The sequence below is a fragment of the Gossypium hirsutum genome, chromosome A01 (assembly GCF_007990345.1).
Source record: "Gossypium hirsutum isolate 1008001.06 chromosome A01, Gossypium_hirsutum_v2.1, whole genome shotgun sequence".
NCBI lineage: Eukaryota > Viridiplantae > Streptophyta > Magnoliopsida > Malvales > Malvaceae > Gossypium > Gossypium hirsutum.
The window spans coordinates 85144354-85163278 of record NC_053424.1 but is presented as its reverse complement, the minus strand read 5'-3'; positions in this window follow the sequence as shown (position 1 = coordinate 85163278).

Below are 18925 nucleotides of genomic sequence, written 5' to 3'. Positions count from 1 at the left end.
CTTGCCCTTCATTTTCCAAACACTCTTCACATTATGCTTCAACGCATATTACTTATGATCCTAAAAGAGAGAGACCATCATCCTATCCCACATCCAAATTTAACACTCAACCTATCAACTTTTAATTTGAATTATTCAATATTGTATTTTTAATAATAATTATTATCTTAAAATAATATTTTTATTTAGATTTGTTGTGGATCAACCCATATATGCAAGGAGAAAATAAAAGTAAAAGTAGAGTATAACGAACACACAAATATTTACGTGAAAAAATTTCTCCGAAGAAGATAAAAAAAACCACAAGCAAATAAGACTTCACTAAATAAGAAAATATTGAAAGAGTATAGGATAGAGATAATCTCAACAAACAAACCTTAAACCCAGAAAGAACAAAGTACTTTGGCTAAAACCCAAAATCCCCTAAAATTTATGAGACCGTTGGATATAGTTGGCATGCTATAGGATTGTGAGTACTCACCTATATGTGTTTTGTGATTTGGGCGTTGAGACTCTAGGACATGTTGGAGAGATAAAGGAATGTGAGCTAAACTCCATTCAACAAGACATGTTTGGTGTGTTGGAGAGCGTTAGCTTTATGCTTCACTTTTGGGATGTGTTCGACTCTATGAGTCATTTGATGTATTGGAGATCCGTGTATTCGATGTGTGGTGATAGAGCCCACTTTTATGTTTCATAGCCTGAAGTGTCAAATTATCTTAAAATGTATATATGTGTAATGTGATGTATGCCTAAATGAGTATTTGGTTGCTATGATAATTATCGTTTAAATGTGATCTTATTTGTTTTCGTAATATAATGTGAGATAGATGCTTAAACATGTGAATAATATTCTGAATGAGTTTATTTAAGTTTCATGAAAATGTTATTATGTTCTCATAATAAATTGTGTATGTAATTGTGGTTTGGATCATTTCCATTTGATTTGTGAATGCATGTGAATATATCAACTAGACTTGTGGGTTATTAAAGCATGTATACGTTGTTTAGTCCTGATGAATTATTGTTAAATGAATTATATATAAGCTAGTTAAGTGTAATTGCATGTAGGAGTATATGTTAGTTTTATGATTTAAAGAAATGTGAATATGATATTTTGACTTGATTAAAATATGGTTGTGAACATGTTGCACATTGTGGATATTTTGCACATTCACTGAACTTCTTAAGCTTACCCACTCCTTTCTTAAAGCCCTTGCAGAGTAGTTAAGTGCCAGTGTGAGCGTTGTGGTTCCAAGGAATGATTTAAGCAAGTCAATTTCTATTTTTGTAGGTGTTTATTGTTTATTTATTTTTGTTTTGGGAATAAGGCAATGTGGTAGACTTTTAATGATATTTTTCATGATGTGTTTGAAGTTCCGTAGCTTAATTGCTTTAGGATTTTGAGAATTGAATTGTATTATGTTGATTATTATTTGAACTTATTTATGATATTTGAGACTACTATTATGGATGTTTTGATGTTTATTTGATGATGATATGATAGCATGATGAATTGGTACAAGTTAGAATGATTTTTATGCTTATGTATATTATGATTTTCTAGTCTAAAGCAGATGTATTGATATTCGTATTGTAAAAATGATACTTTTGTGATTTTCAAATGTGGAGGAAGTCAAAATCATAATTTAGTATCGATACCTTATAACAAGTATCGATACTAGAGGCAAAATTATCTCTATTTTTCGAAAGGTACAGATATTTTCTCATGTTTTGATTTTAGACGAGAAACAAAATGTTGATTTGGTTTCAATTTTCCAAACGGTATCAATACCGTACCAAGAAAATACTGATACCCATATTCTAGTATCAATACTTATGTAATTGTTTTTAAAATTTACTAAGTGGTCTTAATTCATGTTTAATTATTATTATAAATTTATTTAAAGTATGTTTGACATGTTCTAATGATGATTGATATATGTTTGACTAAAAATTTATAAGATCACTGATAAAGAGGGTGATTTCTTAATAATGTGACAATTTATTATGAGTATGACATAAGAAAGTGGTGTGACATCCTAATATTCGGGCTTGGCAACCAAGTCGGGTATAGGATGTTACAAATTTCCACCTTGAATCGTATTTTCTAATGTCTCCTTTTCCAAGCCAATCATGGGCATATATAAACCTTTGCAGGTTCCTCACCAAGTTGAAATCGGTGTTTGAACTTGAAAACTGAATGACCCTTAATAGTAGATCCGATGTAACACCCTCGCCCATATCCGACACCAGGACATGGTTCGAGGTGTTACCTGACTTAACTCAATCAATTATGCAAAACTGGGACGTAAAATTTTGATGATTTGGTTAAAACTTTTACTTTCATAAGCAATTGGTTCCTTAAATGGGCTTACGAGGCCCAAAACATACATTCGAGATGATTGAAACTTAACTGAGAACTTAAGAAAAACTTGGTGAAATTCAAGCTTTAGGGTTCGCCACGCCCGTGTGACTCGAGACACACCCACTTTCTCAGCCCGTGTGCGACACTGACTTTAGGGCACGACCATGACACACGCCCGTGTGGCCTACCCGTGGGCAATATTGACTTATAGACACGGCTATGGCATACGCCCGTGTGGCCTAACCGTGGACAATACTGATTTAAAAATTTAAGTGCAGGGGGCACACGACCATAACACACACCCATGGGGGTGAGCCGTGTGTCACACACGGTCTAAACACACGCCCGTGTGTCTTGCCCATATGGACAAACTAGGTTATCTTCCAAGTCATTTTGTTACCCATTTTGCACAACCTACACAAGATCATTTCAATATGCTAATTCCATCCCAAATGACATCAATCCATCCATAGAAGGCACGTCATATACATTTACCAAAATAAATAATAGCCATTATCTAGGCTTAATACAAAATGAATGGCTTCTTGTCTTAAGCCAATATACTGTAACAGCCCGATTTAGACCCTAATGGGAATGGTGGTTTCGGGACAACCAATACGAGTCAGAAAAATATTTTTAAATTATTTTTTGTGTTTATTTTATGTGAATTTATATCTGTGAAATTTTTGTGATTTAATTTTGTCGTTTAGGTGTCCGATTAAATAAAAGGACTTAATTGCGTAAATTAAAAACTTGATAGTTTAAAGCATGAGGGCCAAATTGTTAGTGGCTTTCTAAGTTGGGACATTTATATTGTAAATATCCCATTAATAAGTAAGTGGAACGGCATAAGATATGTTACATGGTTTTTATATTATATTAGTAAAGGTATATAAGTTAATTAAATATTAAATTATTATATGTTATATTACAATATAAAACATAAAATAAACAATGCCATATTTGAGTGTTCATATGTTCTTGGTAGCCGAAACTAAACAAAATAAAAAGAAAAGAAAGCAAGCTAGGGTTCAGTCAATTTCAAGCCCATATAAGGTTCATTTTTGTTTGGTTTTAGATAATTTTTACGTTTTTGAGATCGTTGCTTCAAGTACTACAAAACCCATGCTTGAATTTTTGATTTTGATGAATATTTTGAGTTGTGCCATTGTTGATAGCTTGTGATTTTTGTTGTTTGATGATGAAAAATGAAAGATATGTTTTAGATTAACATATTTTGTATTGGAGTTTTTGATGATTCTGAGTAATTAGGACTAAATTGCAAAAATAATAATTTGAGAACTTAAATGTGAAATAAATTGAATATATGGACTTGTTTGAGAGTGGGTAAAATTCGGCCCAACATAAGTATAGAGAAATTTGGTGTATTTTGTGTTTTGTGCAATAGGGATTAAATTGTAAAAGTTGTAAATGTCAGGGGTAAAATGGTAATTTGCCTATTTATGTGTTTTTGGACTAAATTGAATGAAAATATATTTGAATGAGCTTAATTTGAATATGTTTAGATCAAGAACTAAAGAATCAGATTTGGACCGGGGAAAGTCAAAAGTTGTCGACTAGTCGATCCGTATTGGTTTTTCGTTGTTCGAGATTTGGAGTAAGCTACAAGCTCAGGGACTGTCAGCCAAGTTCATCACACTATCTACAGTTGTGGTACCTTTGAACTAAACTTTAATTATGGCATGTATAGGCTGGTTTTGGAGTTAAATATTTTGGAAATGAATGTATATACAAGCCATACGAAAATGGCTAAATTACTTAAGTTGATTTTTTATTGTGCTTTGGTTGTGGTTGTTTCTCTTCTTGTGTTCGGTTTTAGATTGATACTAGTATAAGTTCATTTTGATTCATATGTTGTGTGCTATGGATGGATATAGTATGGATTGTGTATTGAAATGTTGAATTAGGTTAGTGACTTTTCATGAGGTAGGGAGAAATATGCCGTAATTTATAAACATTTATAAGTGATGCTATATGATTATGTATCAAAGTTGGATTATAACTTAGTAAGTGACAAGATAAGTTCGATCATAAGTTTGTTATATTAACTTGGATTTGTTTGAGATAAGGTGAGATATACATATGTGAATTTGGTTTTATGCTTTGGTTTAGATTCGTAAATGCATGGACATAATTCTTAGTAAGCCTAGATTTGGGTACTACCATTCGGTGATGAAAGGTAATAAGTATTAAATACATGTTAAAATTGTTTTGGTTAATTATTTGACATGTGCGCTTAAATAAAGTGTGTGCAAGAATTGTTATTAGCAATTTATTTCCAGTTTGGTAAGTTAATGAATTTTTGCATGATAATATATTAAATTATCTTTAGGGTTCTTTGAGAGACTTATACTAAATGGTAAAAAATGCGGGTGAGCCTGGTAATAAATATTGCATTTTTTTTATGCGATAATAATTTATTAATTTGACATTTAAATTTGCCTTATAGGTTTGTGTGGTCATGGTCAGTTATAACTACTTATATGTTTACAAGTATATAAAGAGTGAAACAGACTGCCTTAATGTATTACTTATGAATAATATAATAGTTAAAGTTGTAATGCCATACAAATAGAGAAAACAAAGAAATAATAATGAAATATATATATATTAAATTTAATGCAACTTGTGTATACACGTGACATATGTATCCATTAAGCCAAATGATTAATATTGATGCCATAGATGTGTTCCATGTTTCGTGTATGAAGTAAATATTTAAACTTGTACGTACATTTTAGATTATACATTATTTGTGATGTATAGTGTATCTCAATTTATTTTAAGATTTGATAATGATTTGAGTTATGAGCTTATATGTGATCTGAATTTTGATTTAAAATTTATAAACAACGTTTGTATGAATAATAGTTTAATTGGTAATACCTCATAACCCTAATCTGGCGACGAATTCGGGTTAAGGGTGTTATATATACATAAACAATTTCTCAATCATACAACTCCTTAGTCTAGCCCTATACATGCCATAATAAAAAATATAAATCCAACTATACCGAGTATTACGGCTGATAGTGTGATCGATATCTCTGACTTCAAGGGATCCTCGAGCAAAATGGCAGTACTAAAAGAAAAGGGAAGGGAAAGAGAGTAAGCATAAAGTTTAGTAAGTTGCATATAAATATATATACAACGACAACTTCACCATTTATCAATTATGCTCATAGATCAAAGGTAAGTATAAACTGGACTTACTCATTACCATCAACTCAAATCATATTTTCTAATTGAACTCATTACTCATGCATACCAAATAGGTACCTGTAACACTTACAACATTATCATACTTTCCTTTTCAAATCTCTTTCTTAACTCTTTAAGTTGAACCTTTTGGAATAATACCGGATATTCTATAAGCCTCAAACATGGGTTAAGTTGCCGCTGCCATGTCCCAGACATGGTCTTACACTAGCTCTCGTGTATACGTGCTGATGCATGTCCCAGACATGTCTTACACAAGCACGAAACTTAGCCGATGCATGTCCCAGACACGTCTTACACTGGCTAACATCATCGAGGCCGATGCATGTCCCAGACATGTCTTACACTGGCACTTACCTCTACACCGATGCCATGTCCCAGACGTGGTCTTACACGGGCTATCATGATGCGACTGATGCATGTCCTAGACACATCTTACACTAGCCCTCATCTCAATGCCGAAGCCATGTCCCAGACATGGTGTAACACCCCAAACCCGGCCCAGACATTACAGCCGAATCCGACGTGTCACATTGAAGAGTTACTAGAAAAGTCATGTTTTATCTAAAGTCTTTCTTAGTGTTTAAAGAATATCTTCATTAAAGATTAAAGTGAATGGAAGCTGTGCACCAGGTAGGATGCCAGAAAAGAGGAGGTGATTCAATTAGACTGCTTCAGTACTCAGCTCTTCACGGATCCAATCCTAGACATGCACACAACCATTGCCACACTTTAACTGAGTGATTGTTCAGGGAAAACCAATTCGTTTAAAACTATTTGAAGAGGTTATTAATTTTGAAAACGTTTTCGTTGCAGAAGCCTTACTTTGTTATTGCGATATTTTGAAATCAAGTAACCTTTTTAAAACGCGCCCTAGAGCTATTCAATTTCAAACAGTTAAAACAATATCATATCTAAGCTAACAAAACATACTAAAAACAACTAAAAATAATTAAAGCGGCCTTATTACAAATTAAAACGCAAAAACATAAAGGAAATAATCTAAAATAAAAGTGAAGGTATAAACACTTATTTTAAACAGTCCACATGGCCACTCTGAATCCCTTTAGCTCCAAGTCCACCGATCTAAAGCTCATCTGCAAAGATGGTAAAAAGGCGGTGAGTTTGGAAAACTCAGTGTGTAAAGTATCCCAACCAGAGCCCAAATCAGTACAAGTTTTACTGGGCCTAAGCCCTATTCAAAAATCAGAGTTAGCTGGGCCTTAGCCCATATCAATAACAATCTGGGCCATAGCCCCTTATAGTATTAGAGTATACTGGGCCTAGCCCATATCAGTATCAATCTGGGCCGTAGCCCTATTATAAGTCGAGATATATTAGGCCTTGCCCATATTAACACAGTTGGGCCCATTTCAATACAGTTGGTCCATAACAAAATAGTCTCATATGATTAATGCATGATACCCCATCCAACCTGCACTTGACTCCGTCCATCCCTACACTTCCTGTGGGGAATAAATCACCCACACCATCCCTATACTTACAGTGTTAGCACCAGTTGTGGCACTAATTATAATCTGCAGCAAAGCTGCTTATATCAGACTATGTGGTACAGCCACCAGAGCGGGTTCTTCCTCTATAACAAAACCCAACCCCATGCAGTATGACATGTATGCAGAATATATATAATTAACAAGGCATGCTTCAGAAAGACAGTCAGATTATAGCGTAAGAACAGTTATTTACCCTCGAGGGGCGTAATCGTAAACTTACCCCTTTAAGGGTATTACGGTAATTCTACCTTACAGAGGTATTTCAGTAATTTTATTAGTCTTTTTAGGGTTTCATGCACATTATAGTTATTAACGTGTCTTTAGAATACTTACCGGACGTTTTTACTAAAATGGGCTCGTTAGCCCATTACCCAATTTTGGCCCATCGAAGCCCAAATTCACTGAGGTGCACGAAATTGCGTACTTTGCAATCTTACTGTTGAAGTTACCAAAATTATCAATACAAATAATCCCACGAGCGTTCGCACGCTCGCAAGTTCTCGAAATGCCGGCTTTTCGGCATTTAAGCTTTTCGACTTTTACCGATCTAGTCTACTAGTGGGTGTCGTTTACACACCTGATTTGCGACAACTGCTACCGAAATCTCCCACGATATCCTACAATCATCACTAGACATATCAGATCCAAAATAAAATGGTAACCATCATAAACTTACTTACCATAATCGGCCATCAATACATATGGCCCTTGAGATCCTACCTTTGCAAAAACTAGTGACTAGATCTCAATCTAGTCGTTCCACTTGTCCAAGCCTTCGATCAGCAGCCTCTAGATCACACTGACACCAAAACAAATCAATTTTTACAACCCTTAGAGCCTTAAGCTCCAATCGATAGCCTCCCTATGCCTTTAGGGATTTCGGCTTTTCTAAAACTCGAAATAAAGAATAGATTTGAGTACCTACCTCAGGTTCTTTCAACCAAAACGATTCCACTTCAGTTTCTACTCAGATCTGATGCAGATCTAGCCCGTAAACACTAGCAGAAATCGAATATTAGAGATCTAAAGATTCGGCTATACGTCCCTAAAAACTATGGTGTTTTTGGCTTTTGGAACTGTGAAGAGGAAGATGATTTGGTATGGTGGTTTTTGCAGTGGTATTGCCGACAGGGGTTGAGGTTTAGAGGATGTGAAAATCGACCAAAAGAGATAAAGAAAATAGGAGGATTTTGACTAGAAGAAATCGGCACAAGAAACATCTTTCGGGATTTCGGCTTTTATGGCAATCGGCTATAGAGGTTTAGAAAAGAATGGGAATGAAAGAGGAGATGAGTAGAATGGTAGGAATGTTACCCACGGCCCAACCTTCCTAAAGTCCTAACTAAATTTCCACTTAAGCTCTATCACATGCTCGGCACGTGCACAAAAAAAAATAAAAGTAACAATACGCTTACCTTGTGACTTGAACTCTGGCTCCCCTTAAACATCCACACGTCACTTCCCAAACACCTAGGTGGCGCCACATGCCACTTTACCACAGATCTTTTTGTGTCCTATTTTACCACCTCAACTTTAAAAGCCCATATCGCCAGAACCCTCTCTCCCAAAATTAAAATTCAGGAATTGCCTCGAATTAAATTTACTCTTGGGCCTTTTTTCCCACTCCATAAACTCTTTGTAATTTATTTAATTACTAAACTAAACATACGAAATAATAATAACATCCAAATTATTCGGGCCATTTTCCACCCGAACGCAGACTCAAGGCCCAATACTTCTAGGCTCAAAAATTGGGGCGTTATAACTCTACTCCCATTAAAGAAATTTCGTCCTCAAAATTTTCAAACTATCAACTAATCGTATTAGTCAAGTGAAACCACTATGCTTCTGCTGTGCACTCTAATTAAAAATAATTCTTAGTATGACCGAGAGCGTCTAATTACCAAAGTAAAGAAACATCTATCAAGTATGCGTACAACTCGTAACACACACTTCAATAAAATAAGCTTGGCAATCCTGAGCTCGATGCTCCTTCGACCCACATCTAAAGCATGCTCCTGTCTTCTTATGGCATTCACCTAGATGATGCCCATTGCAGTTCTTGCAGGTCAGAAAGTTTGGTCGTTTCTTAACATGTTTTACAGAATGAGGCTCAGTCTTCTGAGAACTAGAATCCTTCCTCTTCTTAAACTCCAAGCACCCTACTTGAAGCGTTTCCCTAATTTCCTTAACCTTGGTCTCCAATACTTCTTCTACCATTTTCCTTACTAACTCGGCCAGTGCCTCAGTCCCAAGCTCCGAGTTACTGGCACCCGAAGTTGGCAGACTTCGCTTACCCTCAGAATCCATATCAACACTCTACATTATCAGTATGCATAACAATAACTATCAAGATCTAGATTCAAAAATTTCAGTATTTATACAGATGTCCTATGCATAAAGAGTATTTCAATGTTCTTGTTTTCGTAGTATCGTATCCTAGCTACAGTCTCAGTCTTCTAAAGTTTTCAGTTTTCCCTACTGTCCCAGTTTCTACAGTTTTAGTATTACCTTAACTACAGAATCGTAGTAGGGTCTCAATACTATCTATAGTAGTATAACAATATTTCAGTACAGTACAGAATAAAAATACTTACAGACTTGGTGCTGGGGATTCAGTGTGCCACTTCTTTGGTTATCAAATTTCAAAAAACCAGAAAAACTTAAACCATTTTAAGATTGAACCTTAAAACATGTATACCTTGTAAAATATATTTGAAAAGAATTTTCCAAAACCGTTTCCAAAATACCCTTCTTGGGCCTAAGTTTAGCAAACTTTTTCCAAAAAAATTTCGGACCCTGATCCACAGCCGAGTTGTTACAACCAGGCTCTGATACCACTAAATGTAACACCCCAAACTCGGCCCGGACATTACGGCTGAATCCGGCGTGTCACACTGAAGTGTTACTAGAAAAGTCATGTTTTATCTAAAGTCTTTCTTAGTGTTTAAAGATTATCTTCGTTAAAGATTAAAGTGAATGGAAGTTATGCACTAGGTAGGATGCCAGAAAAGAGGAGGTGAGTCAATTAGACTGCTTCACTACTCAGCTCTTCACGGATCCAATCCTAGACATGCACACAACCATTGCCACACTTTAACTGAGTGATTGTTCAGGGAAAACTAATTCGTTTAAAACTATTTTAAGAGGTTATTAATTTTGAAAACGTTTTCGTTACGGAAGCCTTGCTTTGTTATCGTGATATTTTGAAATCAAGTAACCTTTTTAAAACGCGCCCTAGAGCTATTCAATTTCAAACAATTAAAACACTATCATATCTAAGCTAACAAAACATACTAAAAACAACTAAAAATAATTAAAGCAACCTTATTACAAATTAAAACCCGAAAACATAAAGGAAATAATCTAAAATAAAAGTGACGATATAAACACTTATTTTAAACAGTCCATATGGCCACTCTGAATCCCTCCAGCTCCAAGTCCACCGATCTAAGGCTCACCTGCAAAGATGGGAAAAAGGGGGTGAGTTTGGAAAACTCAGTGTGTAAAGTATCCCAACCAGAGCCCAAATCAGTACAAGCTTGACGGGGCCTAAGCCCTATTCAGAAATCAGAGTTAACTGGGCCTTAGCCCATATCAATAACAATCTACGCCATAGCCCCTTACAGTATCAGAGCATACTGGGCCTAGCCCATATTAGTATCAATCTGGGCTGTAGCCCTATTACAAGTTGAGATATATTGGGCCTTGCCGATATTAACACAGTTGGGCCCATTTCAATATAGTTGGCCCATAACAAAACAGTCTCATATGATTAATGCATGATAACCCCATCCAACCCTGCACTTGCCTCCGTCCATCCCTACACTTCCTGTGGGGAATAAATCAACCACGCCATCCCTACACTTACAGTGTTAGCACCAGTTGCGGCACTAACTATAATCCACAGCAAAGCTGCTTATATCAGAATATATGGTACACCATCAGAACGGGTTCTTCCATAACAAAACCCAACCCCATGCAGTATCACATGTATGCAGAATATATATAATTAACAAGGCATGCTTCAGAAAGACAGTCAGATTATAGCGTAAGAACAGTTATTTACCCTCGAGGGGCGTAATCGTAAACTTACCCCTTTAACGGTATTAAGGTAATTCTACCTTACAAAGGTATTTCAGTAGTTTTATCAGTCTTTTTAGGGTTTCATGCTTATTACAGTTATTAACGTGTCTTCAGAATACTTACTGGACGTTTTTACCGAAATGGGCCCGTTACCCCATTACCCAATTTTGGCCCATCGAAGCCCAAATTCACCGAGGTGCACAAAATTGCGCACTTTGCAATAGTACCATTGAAGTTACCAACATTATCAATACAAATAATCCCACGAGCGTTCGCACGCTCGTAAGTTCTCGAAATGCCGGCTTTTCGGCATTTCGACTTTTCGACTTTTGCCGATCTAGTCTACTAGTGGGTGTCGTTTACACACCTGATTTGTGACAACTGCTACCGAAATCTTCCTCGATATCCTACAATCGTCACTAGACATATCAGATCCAAAATAAAATGGTAACCATCATAAACTTACTTACCATAATCGGCCATAAATACATATGGCCCTTGAGATCCTACCTTTGCCAAAACTAGCGACTAGAGCTCGATCTAGTCGTTCCACTTGTCCAAGCCTTCAATCAGCAGCCTCTAGATCACACTAACACCAAAACAAATCAATTGTTACAACCCTTAGAGCCTTAAGCTCTAATCGATAGCCTCTCTATGCCTTTAGGGATTTCGGCTTTTCTAAAACCCGAAATAAAGAATAGATTTGAGTACCTACCTCAGGTTCTTTCAACCAAAACGATTCCACTTCAGTTTATACTCAGATCTGATACAGAGCCAGCCCTTAAACACTAGCAGAAATCGAATCTTAGAGATCTAAAGATTCGGCTATACGTCCTTAAAAACTATGATGTTTTCGGCTTTTGGAACTGTGAAGAGGAAGATGATTTGGTATGGTGGTTTTTGCAGTGGTATTTCCGACAGGGGTTGAGGTTTAGAGGATGTGAAAATCGACCAAAAGAGATGAAGAAAATAGGAGGATTTTGACTAGAAGAAATCGGCACAAGAAACATCTTTCGGGATTTCGGCTTTTATGGCAATCGGCTATAGAGGTTTAGAAAAGAATGGGAATGAAAGAGGAGATGAGTAGAATGGTAGGAATGTTACCCACGGCCCAAACTTCCTAAAGTTCTAACTGAATTTCCACTTAAGCTCTATCACATGCCCGGCACATGCACAAAAAAAAAATAAAATAAAAGTAACAATACGCTTACGTTGTGACTTGAACTCTGGCTCCCCCTAAACATCCACACGTCACTTCCCAAACACCTAGGTGGAGCCACATGCCACTTTACCACAGATCTTTTTGTGTCCTATTTTACCACCTCAACTTTAAAAGCCCATATCGCCAGAACCCTCTCTCCCAAAATTAAAATTCAGGAATTGCCTCGAATTAAATTTACTCTTGGGCCTTTTTTCCCACTCCATAAACTCTTTGTAATTTATTTAATTACTAAACTAAACATACGAAATAATAATAATAACATCCAAATTATTCGGGCCATTTTCTACCCGAACCCAGACTCAAGGCCCAATACTTCTAGGCTCAAAAATCGGGGCGTTACAACTCTACTCCCCTTAAAGAAATTTTGTCCTTGAAATTTTCAAACTATCAACTAACTGTATTAGTCAAGTCAAACCACTATGCTTCTGTTGCGCACTCTAATTAAAAATAATTCTTAGTATGACCCAGAACGTCTAATTACCAAAGTAAAGAAACATCTATCAAGTACGCATACAACTCGTAACACACACTTCAATAAAATAAGCTTGGCAATCCTGAGCTCGATGCTCCTTCGACCCACATCTAAAGCATGCTCCTGTCTTCCTATGGCATTCACCCAGATGACGCCCATTGCAGTTCTTGCAGGTTAGAAAGTTTGGTCGTGTCTTAACATGTTTTACAGAATGAGGCTCAATCTTCTGAGAACTAGAATCTTTCCTCTTCTTACACTCCAAGCACCCTGCTTGAAGCGTTTCCAAGCACCATAATACAGAAATCCAAAATACAATGTCGTATCAGAAATCCTAGAATAGAATCTCCCAGAACATAGAAATAAATATCAAAATAACTCCTCAGAGAATACCAGAAGAAGACTATAATTAATAACCTTGAATTTTCTTCTATAACAGAAATAACACATTCTTCAACATTTTTATAAGATGGAATGCCAATCAATAGAAACAGAAGAATAACCTCATATGAATTTATCCCCAAATTCATTCTGATCATACTACAATGAATTCTTAAACAGAGGAATACGATGATACCGATTATAAACCAATCAAAATAGCAATACTTTTATTAAACATCGGAGTTAGATAACATTCTCACTTTATAGCATTTTCATCAGAAAAAGGAACAATCACACATGTGTCTCTGAGAATAAGAAATATACAAAATATTCAAAAGAAATCATCGAAATTCACTTGACTGTAATTATCCAATTCAGACACTCTTACTATTCATTCGTCATTTCGAACTTCATTCTATTTCATTCACTAATGAAAACCACTCAGGAAGAATTCCCAACAGATACATATCTAGACATCATATCTGATTGAATTAAATTACCAGACCAACTTTCTTTTACTGATGACAATATTCAATCTGAAGAACCTTCGGGACATTGTACAAGTCCTTCCAGCCTTAATTCATTGCCAAATCGTTCTAAACTTTGCTTACTTTATCATTATCTCACTATTTAACTCTTTAATCTTTCTTTGCAAACTCGTTCTATTTCGTTCCATTGAAACCTTATAATCATATCACCGGTAAGGGGGTGAGGTCGTTAAGCCTCGAAAAGGAGTTTCATATTCGAATACACAGATAAATTCATCACTCATCATCATAGTATTACACACTTGGATTCAAACACTTCATTCAAACATTTCAATTTTTTTCATCTTGTTACAAACACATTTTCACATATCTTAGTTTCACATGCAACTTTATTTCATGTGAGTATTAACAAAACATAAGTGAATTTATCATGATTCAAACTTTCATTTCTATTACTCAAATTACCAAATAATTTCTTATCAAATTTCCACATTTAGTCTTGATCATTTGTCAATATTTATCCCATTGAAAAACGTCTTACAGTTTTGAGTACGTCGCTTACTTGATGCCATAGTCCAACTATGGTCTTTTCCCTCAATTCATTATTGAACGATTGTACTCATTCCCTGCATTCTACCCAATTTGATCTTTCATTACCATTTACTTTATACAATCTCATACATATCTTTATACTAATATGCACACATATCATAAAATTCTTTTCATACCTTTTCAATTCCATCATATCACATATATATTATAATCAGTTCAATATCAATTTCAGATCAATTAATAATACTCGGTTGGAACACATCATTTCTTGAGCAAAACAATTTATAACAGCCGGGAGACCTCACACTATCACAGTTTACTTACGGCATGTATAGCTAGACTCTTACACTTGCTACGTTAGTCCGAGAACCGACTAAACCATAGCTCTGATACCACTAAATGTAACACTCCTAACCTGTATCTGTTGCCGGAATAAGGTTATGAGGTATTACTTGACTGAACAAAACTTCTATAAGGTCAAAGATACTTACCAGACATAAATTATCAACAATGCAAACATGTCTCATTGATTTTCCATAAGAGCTCTTATAAATTTCCAAATGACTCACTATCAAAACATAACCGAATATCTAATAACAAATTAACTACTATCAAGTTATAACTAAAACATTTCACCACATTAGTTCAATTATAAGGCTTCTCTAAACAAAATGAGCAAGCCATCTTCGCATGGATATAATGGATACAAAGTCGAAATATCATTCTACCTATAGTCTATCCTATACATGCCTTAAACCATGATGATATACAATCTTCTCAACTCACATAATGACTCGATAGTGTGATGATATCTCCGGCCCTTCTAACTCGAGCTAAAGTATATACCTATAAGAAATGGAAAAGAGAACACGGAGTAAGCTTCAATGCTTAGTAAGTTTTAAGCAATTCAAACAATTAATTTACTTATAGATCGATTATTCAAATTTTCAAGAAATCATTCCTAGATAATTGCCATTTTGGCCAAGTATCCATGAACATAATGCATATTTAGCAAATTCACCTCACTTGAATCTGAACTCAATTAAAACCAAATATTTAAATTACAAATAAGATCATAAGAACTCGAAAAGCATCTCATTAACAAGTTTTAACCATGTTTGCAACAAAATCACAAATTCACTACAAGCTGTCTTCCTGAGCAACAGTCACTAAATTATTTATAATTGGAGCTAAGAAACACCAAATCACGTTCCGTTAATTTTCCCTGAAAATATACTCATATATCTTCCATCCATCAAATTTTAAAAATTTTTTGTTTGACCAATCAATACCAGATTTTTATTGAAGTTTCCCCTGTTTCATTGTTTGACTAATCTGACCACTCTTCACTACGAATCAAATTTCTCATTATACAGAATTCGAAATATGTTATCGTTTATTTTATTTGAAATTAGACTCATTAGAGAGTCTAAAAATATAAATTTTATCTTATAACCATTTTTGTACCATTTATAATGATTTTCTGAAAACAGAACAGCGGACCTCGAAGTCATTTTGACTCTGTTCCACGCCACTTCAAATATCTCATTATTGGAAACTCTTTTGGTTACACAGTTTCTTTTATAAGAAACTAGACTCATTAATATTTCATGACATAATTTATTCAGCCTCTAACTCAACTTCCACAATTTATGGTGATTTTCTGAAATCACGTTACTGCTGCTGTCCCAAGCAGATTTATTACCCATTCTTTGGATTCATATTATTTAACATGTATATCACCAAATCAATCTCATATAACCTTTCACCATAACCGAATACGCATATACACATATGAGATTTTCACATATACTTCTCATTTCGCATTCATGATTCAATTCCGATCAATCTAACATATAAAATTATATAATACATACTTGACCAACTTAATGTATTGAACATATTCAATGGTAGTTTACTACGAACATTCGAAATCATAATCTTACTCCAATTATTGGTATTAAGTCTGCTAGATTTAAAACCCAAATCCAATCACCACCACAAAGCATGCGGGACTTTAAGCCCGGATATAATACCAGCACAAAGCCTGCGGGACTTTAGCCCGGATATAACACCAGCACGAATGCCTTCGGGACTTAGCCCGGATATAACACCAGCACGAATGCCTTCCGAACTTAGCCCGGATATAACACTAGCACGAATGCCTTCGGGACTTAGCCCGGATATAATACCAGCATGAATGCCTTTGGGACTTAGCCCGGATATAACACCAGCACGAATGCCTTCGGGACTTAGCTCGGATATAATTCTCCATTATCATGCACACATATATATATATCATAACACATTAGCATTTCATTTACATTATTTGAACACAAGCACAACATGCTTATCAACCATTCCACTTTCGGCTCAATAGCCACATACAAAGAACACGATTTCGTTTTGCTATCCAACATGATTTCTATAACCATTCGGCTACAAGTCATATGCACAAATTATTTATCCCACTACGTAATTCAAGTAGAACCAATAGGTCACAATTTATTTATTATGCTTATATACCATGATTTTATCAAATCATAAGCTAAGTTTCATTACTCAAAGACTTACCTTGACTATCGTCGAATGACTACGGATATGCTATTCGGTTAGTTTAGCTTTTTCCCTTATCTAAATTAGGCTCCTTAAGCTCTTGAGCTAGATTAAACAAATTCACTTGTCACTAATTCATTAATCATGCCTTTTATTCGGTTATATTATAATTCGCTCATAACAAGAATTTCAACTATTACTTAAAAATGCATTCGGCAGCACATACATTTCAAAACCAATATAATTCTTTCATTCATGAACACATTCGGCTATGTTAAAATAAATTTTTAACAATTTAAGCATCCTCTTCTATCAACTAATATGAGATTTCGTACATTAACATTTCACTCAATTGACATATTAAATATTTTAACCCTCCTTCACTACATGACAACAAAACCTCAACCATTTAACATATAACAACAATTTTCCTCAATTCATCTCCTAAGTTCACTTTCGGCTCTTACACAACAAATAAATAATTAACTTATAATTTCAATATTTAGCAAACTCAAACATTATCTTTCATCCATTACTAATTCAAAACATTAAAATATTCAAGATCCAACACATAGCAGCCAAAACCAAATATCATAAGCTAATGACTTCACCTTAAACTAACTTATTAAGCCTTTAAATCAACTTCTAACCATCTCACATTTAAAATTATCCATCATCTATTCTTCATGCTTACATGCCAAAACCGTATGGTTCTTATCACACTTGGACCACAAAATGCATAAATTTCACAAATTCTAATTACTATCATAAGCTCAATTTCGGCTAACACTCAATTAAATACTTACAATTTAGCACTAATTTAGCATTTCAACATAGCCGATTGTCATTAAACAATTAAGCCACAAATATTAAATTTTATCAAACTCAACCAATTCAAGAATTAACAAGCTCAAACCTTATCCTTCTACCATATCTATTTCAAAACATTAACACACTATCCATGAAGTAGAAAACTTCCATGGCCGAATATACATGACAACACCAAACTTAAAATTTACACATGGGCTAAGTAAAAGACTTAGCAACTATCTCAAATTCACTAAAATTTTAAAAGCAAACTCATGGAACATACCTTAATTCAAGATATCTAAAGGACCGAATGCTTAGCTTCAACCTTTCTTTCACTTATGGGAATGGAAGAAGGAATATGGAAAACATTATTTTTTTTGTCACCCTTTTTCCTTTTATTTAATTTTGTTTTCATGTTTTAAATTCATTTCATTTAATAATGTATATATATAAAATACATATATTTAACTCAAGCAATCAACATGGTCGGCCACTAATTTGGAAATGGCAAAATTGACATGCAAATCCTCATCTATTAAATCATATAATGTTTGGCCATTAAAAAAAATTTAACCAAGCACATTTTCTAAGTTTCCAACTTAAGTCCTATTTAATGATTTCACATTTAAATGATAAAAATCATTGCATCAATTTTTCACACATGCATTATCTCATATAATAGACATGAAATTTAACATTTAATTATTTTCATGACTCGGTTTTGTGGTCCCAAAACCACTTCCCGACTAGGGTCAAATTAGGGCTATTACAAGTACAGAATAAAAATACTTACAGACTTGGTGCCGGGGATTCAGTGTGCCACTTCTTTGGTTATCAAATTTCAAAAACCCAGAAAATCTTAAACCATTTTAAGATTGAACCTTAAAACATGTATACCTTATAAAATATCTTTGAAAAGAAATTTCCAAAACCGTTTCCAAAATACCCTTCTTGGGCCTAAGTTTAGCAAAGTTTTTCGAAAAACTTTTTGGACCCTGATCCACTGCCAAGTTGTTACAACCGGGCTCTGATACCACTAAATGGAACAACCCAAACTCAGCCCGGACGTTATGCCTGAATCCGGTGTGTCACATTGAAGTGTTACTAGAAAAGTTATGTTTTATCTAAAGTCTTTCTTAGTGTTTAAAGAATATCTTCGTTAAAGATTAAAGTGAATGGAAGCTGTGCACCAGGTAGGATGCTAGAAAAGAGGACGTGAGTCAATTAGACTGCTTCAGT